This window comes from Lissotriton helveticus, chromosome 3_2 (genome assembly GCF_964261635.1).
Source record: "Lissotriton helveticus chromosome 3_2, aLisHel1.1, whole genome shotgun sequence".
NCBI lineage: Eukaryota > Metazoa > Chordata > Amphibia > Caudata > Salamandridae > Lissotriton > Lissotriton helveticus.
In genome coordinates, this window is record NC_136062.1 from 333,944,154 (window position 1) to 333,959,577 (window position 15,424).

Below are 15,424 nucleotides of genomic sequence, written 5' to 3' on the forward strand. Positions count from 1 at the left end.
GCTTTTGTCTGCAAGGTAAATAACGGTGTAGACCCTCCGCCAATACTTGCGCGTCTGTGAACAGTTTGAATTCTTAGAATGTCTCTGTCTTGTGCCTAGCAAAATTAGTCCCCACACCTTTTGTCATAGGTTTGGTGCATAAAGTTGTCTTTTTCTTTAGCAGGTGTTGGTACAAGGCAGAATGACCAGGTTTGGGGTGTGCATGATTACTAGGGAACAGAGTCCATGCCATCCGGGGATGAGCTGAGTATAGGCAAACTTGCCACATTGCCAGATTTAATCCATCAGCATGGAGGTGCCCCATTGCATATCTGGAATGTGCAATATCATGCCGCAGTTAGCATTCATGCCCATCAGAAGCATTCCTTTACCTCTAAAACATAAGGAATACAGTGTTAGCTTTTAAACAATCAGGTGATGCCCTTGTCCTTCTAACCAGGGGTACTATCCTACTTCGGTGTCCCATATTTCCTGACATGGGTGAATATACTCTTATTCAACCCTTTTCATCCTTGAGCTGGTCTGCCTTACACACAAACTCTGTGTCAGGAGACTTCTTGTTCTTAAAAAAAACTGCGGCAGATATGCTAAGGTCCACCATTGGCCCACAGATGGATGCAGGAGCAGACATGTTTGTGAATTGAGTTAGCTCTTTTGCTACCTCCCAGAACCTCTTTTCTGGAAAGTCTTATGTATTCCCCTGTGGTGTCCTTTCTACACATCCTGTCCAGCTCAGTTTGGATATAATTTGGTTTAGTGAAGATTGGTTCATGTGAGGTACAATCCTATTGGGCTGAATCTTGGCCCTTATCCTACATAAGTAAAGATGTATAAAGCATTTTGATTCTTCAGGCGCTTCGTCTTGGGACAGGTAAGCCTATCTGCTACTACTGCATAGGGATCAGTGAACAGACAACATGATGTCATGTGTTGGCACCAAGTGTTATGTAGGAGGGAGCTATGCAGTACGTGTGGGATGCTAGTGTTCTGATTACTGTAATTGTAGGTGACATACAAGAGATCCATATCCACGCCCTGTAGTTCCCCGTTTGTGAGCACCTTTTGACCCAGCAGTTCCTCAATGGTAAACAAGTGTGAGATTACCCATAGTAGACAGAGAGTACATATACACAGAAATTTACATAAATGTGCTTGTGATATGGTTGTTTGAGGTGGGAATTTCTTCGGAGCCATCTGTAATCTTCCAGTGGCTGTGTTTCTTTTGCCCAAATTGGGTAAACTTCACAAAGTTTAGTTCATGGAGGTCATCGCCATGGAAGGGATTGACTACACAAAGGAATGCACCCTCCCGGGTGTTAAGCAGGCTGTAGGTTTTTCTTCCTTCCGCTGGCATAAGTGCAGAAATGATGCACTCTTATGTTTTTTATAACAATTTTTATTAGAGACAACACAGAAGCAGCAAAGGCAGTACAAAGGCAGTTCAGCTGTAGATACATGCATAGAGTTGACGCGTGTCTGACCATAGAGACTCGCGGCTCGGCCAGGGGAATGTGTTTTTTTTTTAAAAATTGACTTTTTATGAAGTACGCTGTTTTGCACATATAGTAAAAGCTACCTGCTAATTTGCACAAATCTGCTTGACCCAGGCACCCCGGTCCGTCACGGCAAGTGCCGATTGAATGGAGGGTGCCCAGGGGGATAGAGCAGATACTCACTTCCGGGTGCTGAGTTCCGGCGCTTCGCGCTCTAGTCCTCCGACGCCCTTTTTTTACTTAAACCCGATGCCTAACCGGACGCGCTCAGATGTTACAAGCGCATAAAACATAGCCGAAGTCAATCAAGGCGGGTCTAATTAACGCTAGGTCCCTAGTCAAGCATAACACTCAAACAGCCGAACTGATCGAAACACAAGACCTTGACCTCCTCTTCGTTACAGAAACGTGGGCAGATGAGGCTTCAGATATAGATCTAACGGCAGCTATACCGGAGGGTTTCCAGATCAACAGGGCAGATAGGAAGGAGAAGCGTGGGGGTGGCGTGGCAATTATATCAAATGAGAATCTAAAGGTAAAGAGCTCTGACAGGGGTAGCAGCAGAGACCGTGAGACGCTAGACTTTCAGATCAAGATCACTAGCAACTACACTTTTAATGGACTCCTAATCTACAGACCCCCCAAGTCTAAATCTCCCCTCATCCATTTATTAAACCCTTTTTTAGAATTCAGTGTGAGAGGCGCCGATTATACTATTCTAGGGGATTTCAATCTTCATCTAGAGAAAAGCTCGGACACAGCCGTAGCAACCCTTAACGATGCCATGGCAAATATGGCCATGGAACAGATGGTCAAACAGGGCACCCACATGGCAGGCCACACGCTTGATGGGCTATTTACTTCCAACAGGGGGGTAAAAATAATGGAAACCCTACTGGTTCCGTGGTCGGACCATAAGGCGATCATTTTTACAATTAAGGCCACAGAAGCAGTAACCAGGTCCACCCCACTACCAAAGATGGTTACATATCGCGACTGGGCCAAGACTAACACGCGGATCTTACAAGAACAACTTCAGTTGCTACTCCCTGATTTGACCCCAGACAGTAATGCGGCCACGGAGCAAATTACCAATTGGATAAACACAGCAGTTAGCGCTGCAGTCCCCCTGAGAAAGGTCATACATAAAAGGAAAACCCCATCTCAACCTTGGTTCTCCGAAGCTCTTAGGGCGCAAAAACGAAACTGCAGGAAAGTGGCGAAGGTTTGGAGGACAAACTATGAACCAGGGCCAAGGGAAGATTATAAAGCCTCACTGGCAATTTATAAAAAACTCACAGTGACAGAAAAAAGCAACTACTACACACATAAAATCAATGAGGCCAGAAAGGAGCTCTTTGCCACAGTAAAAAAACGGACAAAATTAGGCAGCAATGACTCGGTAGATATCAGCTCCGAGTTTTGTAACACGTTGGGAGACTTTTTTGTTAATAAAGTCTCTGCAGTGTATGACTCTTTTAAAAAAAATAGATTTACCCGCAGGGGCTCAGCCTCCATTAAATAATAACAATGCAAATAGGGAAGACCTGATAAATGCTTAGACAGCTCTCCCCACGACACAGCAGAGCACTCGATTCCTCTTCCAGGCACCAACTGAGGAGCAGATTCTGCAGACGGTTATGACCACCAGATCGGGTTGCCCTTTGGATCCATGCCCGCCTAAGGTGATGCAGCTTTTTTCCGAACTATTCAGCAAAGAGCTTGAAAAACTGTTTAAGCACATCTTAATATCTGGAGTCTTCCCGGAAGCCTGGAAATCCACGTCAGTAATGCCACTTTTAAAAAAACCAAACCTAGACCCGGAGGATCCTGGCAATTTTAGACCCATCGCTAGTATTCCTTTCGCGGCAAAGGTGTTGGAAAAACTCCTGAACAAACAACTAGCCCAGTTCCTCTCAGATGGAAACATCTTAGACCATTCTCAGTTTGGTTTTCGAGAGGGACATGGTACTGAAACGGCATTGCTTACGATAGTGGAAGAGCTCAGGAGTGTTCTCGATGCTGGGGGAAGGCCGCCTTGGTCCTTTTGGACCTCTCGATGGCCTTCGACACGGTCAACCACGAGACACTCCTGACGCGCCTGGCCGGAGTAGGAGTTCAGGGCTCAGCCTGTTCGCTTTTAGCTTCATATCTGAGTAATAGATCCTTTACAGTGGAGCTGGGAGAAGCAAGATCAAAACCTTTCAGATCACCATGCGGTGTGCCGCAAGGGTCCTCCCTAAGCCCCACTCTTTTTACTTTGTACGCGGCACCTTTGGCGGCTATCATAAGGGAAAGTGGTTTTGTGGCAGTTTCATATGCTGATGACACGCAAATAGTGGTGTCCATAGCGAGCGAGGTCGATGAAACCGCGAAAAAATGTAAGACCTGTATGTTGCAAATCAAGCAGTGGATGCAGAGCAACTGCTTAAAATTGAATGGGATAAAAGTGAAGTAATGTTGCTTGGACCGGACGCTAATGTATGGACACCAGAATGGTGGCCAGATAGCCTTGGCAACTGTCCTTCTCCGGTCCAGAAGGTAAGGAACCTTGGTGTAACGTTGGACAACAAGCTCTCCTTTGATGCTCAGGCCAGCAAACTGACATCTGCAGTATGGTACATTTTGAAAATGATAAGGAAGCTTCGTCCATATATCCCGCTTGACACCAGGAAAACGGTGGTAACAGCACTGGCCTTATCAAGGCTAGATTACGGAAACGTGCTTTATGCCGGTGCCCAGGCCCAAATCATTATTAAACTCCAATGTCTGCAAAATGCAGCAGCCAGACTGGTGCTGGACGTCCCCAAGTTTGAACCAATAGCCCACAGACTAGATCATCTCCATTGGCTCCCGATATCCAAAAGAGTGTCATTTAAATCACTCTGCCTGGCCTCAAAGGCCCTCCACGGTTCGGGCCCGTTGTTCCTCAGAACACGGTTCAAACCCTATGAACCATCCAGAACCCTCAGATTCGGCCAGTCTCGACTGCTGCAGGTCCCCAGGTTTAGACAGGCCAGATGGGGAGGAAGGAGTTTCATACTGCAAACGGTCAGGACCTGGAACCTACTCCCAGTCACTATCAAAAACAGCACCTCTTTGCTTTCCTTCTGGAAGGAAGTAAAAACCCGGTTGTTCAAAGCAAGATAAATCTGAGCAAACCGAACCATGTGTCTTTGGAACAGAATCAGCGTTAAGACGCCCACGGGCAATCGCGCACTTTATAAAATAAAAAATCAAATCAAATCAATCAAATCAAATCAAATCAAATCAATCAAATCAAATCAATCAAATCATTCAAGTATGAAAAAAGTGTGCATTGTCCTTCTGGAACATCAAAAATAACAAGTAAAGAGGGTTAAACATACTTCCTCAGGTATGGGAATCACCACTCCTTCTCATATTTTGTTGGCACAGGGATTTATGTCGTCATGTCTGGGTCTGCCCCCTTCAATATTTTGTTTCTCTTCTGTCTAAGTTCCACCGTGGGAGAGATACAGATGTCCCCCCTATATTTTTTCCAACGCCCCTACTTTTTATCCCATTTTTGTGGGCAGCCTCTACCTATATATACCGTTTTCTCCGCTACCATGTCATGGTCCATGTCCGTAGCCCAATCCCTCAACTGTGGTAAAGTGTCCATCCCCCACTTCTGGGCAATAATTCTTTTCGCTATGCTCCATCCCATGGTGGCCCACGATTGTTCAGTTTGAGTGAGGTCTGTCGCCTCCCAGATATTGAGGAGGCATAGGTGGGGAGATGGATGGATGGGTTTATCACAGGATCTAGTCATTTGTCGGGTAACGTCTATCCAGTATCGTTGAATGTGGGGGCATTCCTATAGACGCACACAAGAGGTGATGTACATAACGTAACATTGACACCTCATAGCACACATTTTAATACTACCAGCACGGGGGCCCATTAAAAATGTTTTTGAGTTCACCCCACGGGCCAGGCACTTTTTAATTCATCACTCACTTGTAAACCCCACCACTCACTCACATTAACATCCAACCCTCACACACACCACGCATAGTCATTGAAATAAGTGCTTCTGTGTAGTCGTAGGTAGTAGCACGCCGCATCCGGTAGAGGGGTGCGAAGAACCCAAAGATGAAGCATGACACCAAGGGTCCTTTTGGTGTGTGAGGGGTATTTTAAAAAACACTATGTGCTCCCCACCATTGTAGGGAACACTTGACAGCTATTGGTGGATTCGTTTTGTTTATACATATACATTAGGGAAAACGAATCTACTCGCTCAGACTCTCTCACTCCCCCTCTTTGTTATTCCTAGAATCTTAAGCTGGACCAGTCGCATCAGGCTGCTACCTCTTTGGGGGAAGCTAGCACCTCGATCCAGTCCTCATCAGTAAAAGCACCCAAATCCACCTCCCAACTAGCATGCAATTTCAGCATTGGATTGGGTTGGTTATTGATGAGTTTCTTGTATGTTAGGGAGACAGCCTTGCAGTCCATTGGGTCCAGAAACAACCTGTCCTCCAGAGGAGAGGATTCTGGGAGGGAGGTTTCTGTAGGAAGGGCGCAGTCTATGGCATGGTTTATCTGAAGATACCGGAAGTGCTCTGAAGGTGCTAGCTGATATTTGAGTTGGAGTTCTGCAAATGAGGCCTTCTTGCCCTTAATCCACATATCTCCCACCTTGGAAATACCAATCATGTCCCACTTATCGAATCCTGCACAAGCACTGAGGCGTCCCAAGATGTCGGGCTCCCACAAAGGGGTAGCCTTTGTCAGGCGCCCACGCCATCCCATCCGCCATTGGACCCTATGCCACACTTCTACTGTATGGGCCCTGCGGCCGTTCAAAGCTGGGTCGTATGGGATGGCAACTAATTGCGACTCCTGGTAATACAGGCACATGTCCGGCAACCCGATGCCACCATCGTACCAACACCATCTCGTATGCCGATGACACGCAGATCATTGTCCTGATAGAGAAGGAAATAGGAGGGACTAGAGACAGATTCAAGCTATGCATGTCCAAAATTGCAGTATGGATGAAACAGAACTTTCTGCAATTGAACTCAAATAAAACTGAGATTCTACTGTTCGGCAAAGCCGAGCAGATATGGACCAAGGATTGGTGGCCAGAGCAACTTGGAGAAGCTCCTCGCCCCAAAAACTGGGTAAAAAATCTGGGTGTCCTAATTGACTTTAAATTATCCATGGAGGAGCGTGTGAAAACTTTATCTGGTACATGCTTTGGACTAATCCGCATGCTAAAGAAGATCTTCCCCTGGATTCCACTCTCCTCTAGAAAGGTCCTGCTACAAGCACTTTTAGTCAGCAGGCTCGACTGTGGAAATGTTCTGTTGGTAGGAATGGGGGAAGATCTAATCTCCAAACTTCAACTCGTGCAAAATACGGCGGTCCGCTTAGCTCTCAATAAACCTGCATGCACCCCCTCTGACTCATTATTGAATGAGTTTTATTGGCTACCCATGATGAAAAGAGCAGTTTTTAAGCTCCTGTGTCTGGTCTTCAAAGCCTTGCTTGGGCTAGGACCAGTATATCTAAGGAAAAAATTAACATGGCACATTCCATCCCACCAGTTATATTCTAGTGGCAATAAGATTCTCCAAATACCTAAAACATAAAGGTCGGGATGGGTGTACGTGCTTTCTCTTATGTTGCCCCTAAGTACTAGAACGCACTGCCAGAAGACCTGCAGATCTGTTCTACATTCGTGGACTTTAAGAAAAAAATAAAAACGTGGCTATATTAGTGCACTGATGTTCTATATTGCTGTCTGCTGTTGCCGGCCGCCGAGAGATCCCTATGGGGATGATTCGTGCGCCATATTAATAATAATAATAATAATAATAAGCGCAGTGGACTCTCTCAGAGGGGTCTCTGAGACTCCAAGGCCTATTTACTGGATCCTTCCCCAAAAAGGGGAGAGGGAGTGCTTTGGCAAGGGGTGCCATACCATACCTCAATTGTAAGTCGCTCCCTTGGCGCTGTGGACTCTCTCAGCAGGTATGCTGAGACTCTAGCGTATATATCTTGGATATTTCCCCAAAATGGGGAGAAGGAGTGCTTAGTCAAAGGGCACAAAAGGACAGGGGCTAGGCGGTGAAGCGGGCAAGGGGAAAGATTCAGGTGAGAGGGGATAGGAGCAAGGAAGTAGAGAAAGAACGAAAGAATTCTGAATAGGAACAGATAGATAGGATACAAGGGTGAGACCATCTCCAGAAGTCCACCATCCATAGGGCATTAGTAAAGTCATGTAGTTGCGAGTCGTGTGCAGAGTCACGTTTGGGCGGGGACCAGTCTATTTGGCCATTCATTGCCAGGTTAAAATCTCCTCCCATCACCAAAGTACCCATGGGTGAATTCAATAACATCGCACCCACATCTGTTAGAGTAAGGCAATGAAGGCCCGGTGGGGAATACACTGTGATAACATTGAGAACTCTGCCCTCCCAGATGCCATAAACAAGCTGCATATCTACCCTGGGGGTCAGTCCACGTGTCTTGTATCATGTAGGGACAGCCCTTTCGAAGGAGGATCCCCACCCCCCCCCTGATGAAAGCCTGAGTGTGTGACTATACGATAACCCTTCCTATCCAGGGCCTTACAGAAGTTACCTATTAGATGGGTCTCTTGGAACAAAACCATATCCAGCCCCTGACGGTAAATATATATATATATAGTAGCACTATTCCACGCTTGATTTTGACCCCTAGCCCGTTAACATTCAATCTCATGAGTCTAAGTCCCTGACCTCTCGCCATAAGATTCTAATATCAGTTTAATGGAGTGAACACAGTGTCTATGGTGAGTGAAACCCTCAGCGACGATCTTCCGTGCTGTTCCAATTGTGCTACAGCTCACTGTGGTGCCATGAGATGTAAAATCAGCGACCTGAGTGTTGATGTCGGCCATGATGCACTGATACCAGATGTAATTTTGTCCCAAGATGTTCATGTGTAAGCAATTACTTTGTCTTGCTGCAAAGTGCCCGCCAATAACTGCCCCAACCAAATTAAACTCAATAGTACTCTCAGAACAACACACTCCCCTCCTCCCTGCCTCCCTACTCAGCAGGACTTAAACCACCCCCCAACATGCAGAGTGACTGTCGCCCACCCATTAACAATTTCAGGGAACGCGGATAACCCCACTCCCGGTTTGCAAATCGTCATATAGACATTTCTTCGCTTCCTGGCCCAACCCTACCCCTAAAGCATTATATCACACAGAGGCTCATATCGAACCTCGCAAATTGCCTCGCGCCGCCTACGTCATCAATAACAGTGTAATAACAGTTTTATCCTTATCGGGAACTGCCCAACATACTAAACGAACATATCCAACAGCGGCATAGGCAATATAGTCAAGTACTACGGCATTCCCGCGAAAGTAGGCAATCCGATGACACAGGTATCAGACATCCTCCCCCGCATCCCCCCTATTATTGTTCTTGTATAGAGTCACGTTCAGGAGGTCATGGCGCCAGGACAATGAGGCATCAGGAGAACATTGCTAAACTCATACAATCTTACCAACCACTGAATCAGCGCACCCGTGTGTCCCTGGGAGTCAGAGTCAGAATGTGAAGGGGATCGACTCTGTTGGCGCCAGTCAGTGTTGTCATCCGCTGCAGAGAATGCCTTTTTGCCCTTATTTTCGACTGTGCGCCATCCATCAAGCCAGTCCCAAGCCTCTTCTGGTCGGGTGAAAAGCCAGGATTTACCATTTGCTTCCACATGATGCTTGGCGGGGAACATCATTGCGTACTTGACTTCTTGGTCACATAGGGCCCGTTTTACCTCCAGGAATCTTTGTCGCTGTTTCTGTACTCTCATAGTGAAATCTGGGAAAAACATAATTTTGTTGTTCTTCAGGGTAAGGGGCGGGGCCGCCCTCTCAGTCTGTAGAATAACATTGCGAACTCAAAAATTGAAAACCATCGCCAGTAGTGGTCTTGGAGGGATTCCAGGCTTCGGGCATCCCCCGGGCACTCGGTGAGGTCTTTTGATCATAAAGCATTTGGAAAAATCCTCTGGGTTGAAGATTTTTAAGGACCAGTTCCTCCACAAAGAGGTCTGCTGTCTGCCCGTCCGTGCGCTCTGGCACACCAATAATGCGAACATTGTTCCATTGCATGCGACCCTCGTAGTCGTCCAGCTGCAGGGCCATCTCCTCGTGGGAGGATCGGATGTCTGTGATTTCTTTCTTGAGCAGGGCGATGTCCGTAACCAATTCTTTGGTGGTGTTCTCCACAGTTCCGACCCTTTCTGTAATTTTCTTCATGTTCTCTCGAATCAGTGGCAAGTCTGTGGCCACTGTGTCAATCAGCACCTCGCGAGAAGTCCTTATCGCCATTATTGCTTCGAGTAGATCCTTATTCGACGGTTCTGTTACCTCTCCCGCTGTCACCGCCTCCGTTCCGTCTTCAGTTTGCTGTTTCTGCCAGGCGAACTTCTCTAGCTTGGTCTAAGTCATCGCCCAGCTTGGACAGCTGGACGCCATCATGTCCCGCTCGCGGGGACACCACTGCTGCTCAAGGCACCGCCTCTACTCCCCGCCACCTGCGGTGAAATTCTTCACCCGGCCTGTCGGCTTTCGCCAAAGGCACCCCACACAGAGGGGTGTCTATTCAGGATTGCCTCGTGATGGGCTTAGAAGGTGGGTCAATTCATGTCAGTGTCTCAGCTATGAGCGGGCGGCCAAAGATTAGGGCACAACTTCTGTGGCCGCGGGAATCTTGTATTAGGTGTAGTACTTCTTACTTGTGCTGATAGGCTTGCAGGTCCCATGGGTCAGGGGCTCCCCGGGTGAGGAGAGGCTATATTCAATGTACAATTCTACAAAAGCCAAACTGGCGCATCCTGCGTAAGCCAAACCTGGTTTCAATATTTCCGGGCCCCACAGCCGCGACCATGAGATCCCAAAACCCTGGCAGCGATCGGTTCGATTCCTGCAACCCCACCAGGTACCCTCCACTATTCTCCGTGTCAGGCGGTAAGACTATGGGGTGGGTAAAGCGCTGGACCTGCTAATGTCTCCAGTGTAGACCTGAATAAAGTTTTGTTGATGAGCCCCCAGTGGCGGGACCACAGAAAAAAACCCGCAATAAAGTTCACGGACCTCCATTAGCCTTTGACCACTAAATCATCTTTGTCCATCTTTTCCTATGTAGTGGGCGGCCACTCCATTCACCCCTTCAGCCGGATGGGTAGGTCGCAGTGCCTGTATGCCAATGTGTTGTGGATCACCTCCAGTCAAGTGCCCCACAGCAGGACACAACGGCGAATCAGGGGGCCCTCAGTGCGCACCCCCCATTGGCGCTGTCGCCCCTGCAGTCTGTCTGTGGCCACATAGTTGTCTGAGGGTCGCCCCGGGTCCACATACACATGGCAGAGCTGTACCACACCTCTGCTCTCCACGGGGGCCGCAGCACCTTCCACCCGGCCCCCATCACTCACCAGATTGTCGGGGTGGCCCACACAGCCTATGCTAGGGCTCCGGTTTTGCAGGCTCCACTACGGACGTCTCTGAGGTCAACACCAGGGGTCCCATCTGTAGAGGCCTCAGCCACTGCCTCGCGTGGCGCTGATTCGGCACGGCCTCGCTCCTCCGCAGGGACACTCACAAGGTCACGGGCTCCGGAGCATTCGCAGAGCAGTTCCGCCTATTTTTTCACAACTTAAACCGGTGACCGCCGGGCACCACAGCAACACTTCCCCATCACCAGGGCTGGAATCGGGCCGGCAGGGGCGGATTCAGTCAGAATTACTCTGGAGTGGTGCTCCGGAGAGAAACTATAGAGCAGCCATTCCTGTTGGCGGTTAGCCACGCCCATCCCCGAAATTGTACACTCTTGTTGTCTTCTCTGTTACCGGGTATCCAAAAACGTCTGTTGATGGTTAACCAGATAAATTACACATGTACTGTAATTATTGGTTTTCGTGGTTCTTGTATTTTTACTCTAAGGGGTGTGATCTCCACACTCCACAAATCCAATCTAGTGAGTCACCTGAAGGTGACACCTGTTGGGCATGTGCACACTTTTCGCCTACCCATGCCCCCTCAAGGTATCTGAGGTAGGGGCCAACTGCTTTCCTTTGTCGGAGTCTGAAAGGTTTGGGGCGCCATTAGTCACTATGCTTGGTATGGAGGTGAACCCAACCAGGGCCCTATATTCGTCTGGAGCCGGAGTGGAGATTTGGGATCCCCCTTCCCAGGCACCCCTCTATCCCTCAAACAACAGCCTGCTTCCTATCGGCACACTGTTGGGCCCACTGCCCCTAGTTTGTGGCTGTGGTCTTCACAGTTGTGTGTTGCATAATGGAATTTGGAAGGGTATGGCACGGTGACCAGATTTCGGAAACCAAAAAGAGGACAGTTTGCAATCATGCAAGACTGGTAAAGCTAGTCATTCACCTTGTAACATCGAAAACGTAGAAGGAGGGACCTTTGACCACAATTTGCAAATGCTTGCTGGCTGACAACAGAAAAAACAGGACTACCTATGCAAATTTGGGGTTCCTTGTCTCCCTGGGGAAACACCCTCCTGAACTGGAGACTTGACTCAACAACATTTTGAGGCATCACAGCGTATTGGCTCCTTGTCTCTGCATTGTAGAGTCTTTTGGGGTTTTACCAGACACTGTTGGTACTACACATCATGAAGGAAAAACTGACCCTGGACATAGTGCCTGAGAATGGGGACCTTTTGACTTGGTAATCGGAGTGCTTTCCTTTTGCCTTCGGTCATAGGACCTGGGTAACTGCTATTTTACTTTCTGGGTGCCACCCCGCCCCCTCATCAGACTTCCTTCCCTCTGGAGCATGGCCAGACAACCCCACCCTAGGGGATCATGGGCAGAGTGGGGACTTAGCTACCAAATATGCCCAAGGTAACCTGGTTATTCCACGCTCTTGTTAGGTTGCCATTAATGTTGAACTTTTGTGAGGATACCTGGTCAACACAGCTCTCAGTCACCCTGAATTTCTGGATGCAAGTAAACATTTGAATTTCCACTATTGTCTTATAAGTCCTTTTTGTACAGTTTTTTGGGGAAGAGAGTGAGTGGGTGCTACAGTCCTACATATTGGAGGGGTTGCAACCGACATATTGCTCGCTACTGGCTTTATAGGGCTTTCACTCTTGGCCTCTTTGAAGAGGGCCATTATTCTAATAATGCCTCTCTTTCGGCCTGTATATTTAGGTTTTATATGTGTTTTAGTTTCCTCAATTATGTTGGTGTCTAATGTTCCCTCCTTAGGCCTGATAAAGGTGTTTTTCTTTGTTTGCACGTACCATACATGGCAAAACTTTTTACGTTTCTTCACCTGTGTGGGGAACCTGGTTTCCATGTGCTTTTAATGGGGAATCTATGACAATTTTAGTATTTCTGTGAAAAAATGTACGCAAATCTTTTGGTAGTTTTTGCTAGTCAACATTGCATATGAATGCTCACATTAAATAACAAAGAAAAGGAAATTACATAGAATAGTTATGTCATTTATGTGAAATTTCATGGTCATTCTTGTGGTCTTAAGTCATTATTTACATTTCTGTCATTTATGTGCTTTCTTGTCTTGTGATGAATAAGTTTGAAGATGGAGAAGCCCCCAAAAATATTTATCTCTGTGTCTTTGAGTGTATATTTTCCTATTCCAAAGTTTTACTATATATAACTCAACATATATGCATATTGACGATATATATATATATATCTTCACGGTACATAGATGTGGAATTAATAATAGAAAACATACTAACCTATTTGCACTTACCTTCTCGATATTTTGGTCCTCGATAGTTTTTTACACATTATTTTGTCCACACATTATCTTAGTTTCTGATATTCTATCAGTGATCCATCTGATCATCAGGCAACTGCTTGATGTTTAAATAGGACACTCAACCACACACAATTTGTTTGCCTTGTTTTATCATTGGTTCCATATACGGAATGCTCAACCCAACCCTTAGCCAATAGGGAGGAGAGCGCTGACTCTTTTTTGTTAGGGATTCTATTAAATTTGAAATAGCTTCTAATCTCATCTATGTTGGACTAAATTAAAAACAACAAATGCCTCATTTGGAGACACTTATTATCCCCCCTGTCAGTACAGTTTGGCATGTTTCAGTAGGTTCTTTCTCTGCCCTGTGGGTCATTCAGCTTTCCTCAGTACCAATTGGTCCATTACTCCATCCATCCATATTGGGTGGTCCTATTTATGTAATCCACATTCACTTTTCACACACCACACTCATACTTACAAACCAAGGGGCAAATATACAAGACCCTTGCGCCACTTTTGCGTCACTTTTAACATGGGAAAAGTGACGCAAAAGTGGTGCAAGGGGCTTGTAAATTTGCCCCCCACTGTTTTGGTTGTTGCTTGCTCCTCTGCTGAGTACTCAAGAATTACCCGACATGTCCATCCGGTAAAATAAAGATATATAGACATCTTGTCAATTGTTTGTTCCCGCAATTTCAAGTAAACTAGATATTATGCATGGCATGCATTTTACATGCTGAAACAACTTGATGTCTCATGGTTATGCTAGACCACTGCATCTCCAATTTTTGCCAACTCCTAATTGATAGTTGTCTGTTTTCAAAATACAGCTCTGTGCAATCATGTGAACAAGACATAAGTGTATACTTCCAAATGAAATGTGCCTGTTAAGCACCTCTTATTTATATGTCACATTCACATCCTGAGATGTTTGAGTGGGGTGAGTGTTAACTTTCATGCATTTACTGGCCCAAATGTAATATTGTCTAGTAAGCTGGGTACATACATTTGGTGGCAAGGTAAATACCTCATAGGAGAGAGCAGTCAGGTATAACCTTCCATCACACTCATAGGGTCAAAAGAGGAAAATCAAACAGTAACTCTGTTATTTTAAATAGATGTACTCTTCATTTTGCATGTCAGAAAGAAAAAGATCTGACCTGTACTTACTACTTCACAGGTCCCCCTGCCATCTGTTTCTAGTCTGATCTGCCTTCTCCCAAGCTGATACATGTATGATTAGGATCAAACTATACTTATACTTGTTTATACTTTTATTATACAGTTAATATACACCGTAATGTACAAACAAAACAATACATGATAGAATAAAATTTTAAAATGTGTAAAATCATGATCAGATTCTTAGTGCTGAGCATTATGCAGGGCGGTTAAAATAATATTGACAAACATCCCAGCTCTTGCTAGGGCCTGGGCTAAATTGTTGCTAAAACACAAAGCCGATGCTTCCCTGCAGTGTCTCAGTGGATCAAACTATTTATGGTGTGTAATGGCACGGCATGAGACCTTGTTTCCAAGTCCACAGTGAATATTGTCAACCTGGGTGATCATGGGAAATGTAGTTCTCGATTTCTCTCTCATGTTACACTAGTGTTCTGTGATATTTTTTGTATCATGGTTGCCTCCTGGATCAAGGCCATCATGGATCATTTAGTTATGTGTTTCCTAAATGATGGAACTCCTATTTATTTGGTGTCAACTTTTCTCTTACCACTTTGTGTTAATCTGCTGACCATCTGTATGTGTACATACTAGTTCATCTGTATCATGATTACCTCCCAGATCAAGGCAGTCATGGGGAAAGTAGTTATGTACTTACAAAATGGTGAACAAGACCCAGACACACATAGGCTTTTATCTCCACCGATAATTAGTGTGACAGAGTGTGAAAGAGGATCTGGTATTGCCATTATCTATAAAAATGGCATCAATATCTCAGTCCTAGACCAACACAGTTTGGCCACCATTGAAGTTGTGGTGTTTAGGGTTGATGCCCCCACGCATGCTTGTTGGAAAGGTGCGCTAGTTTACCAGCCCCCGGGGACTATAAACAATGTTTCCCTGCAACTAGTTGAATTGTTAGCTCCTCACCTCATTTCGGGTAACAACTTTTTGTTAC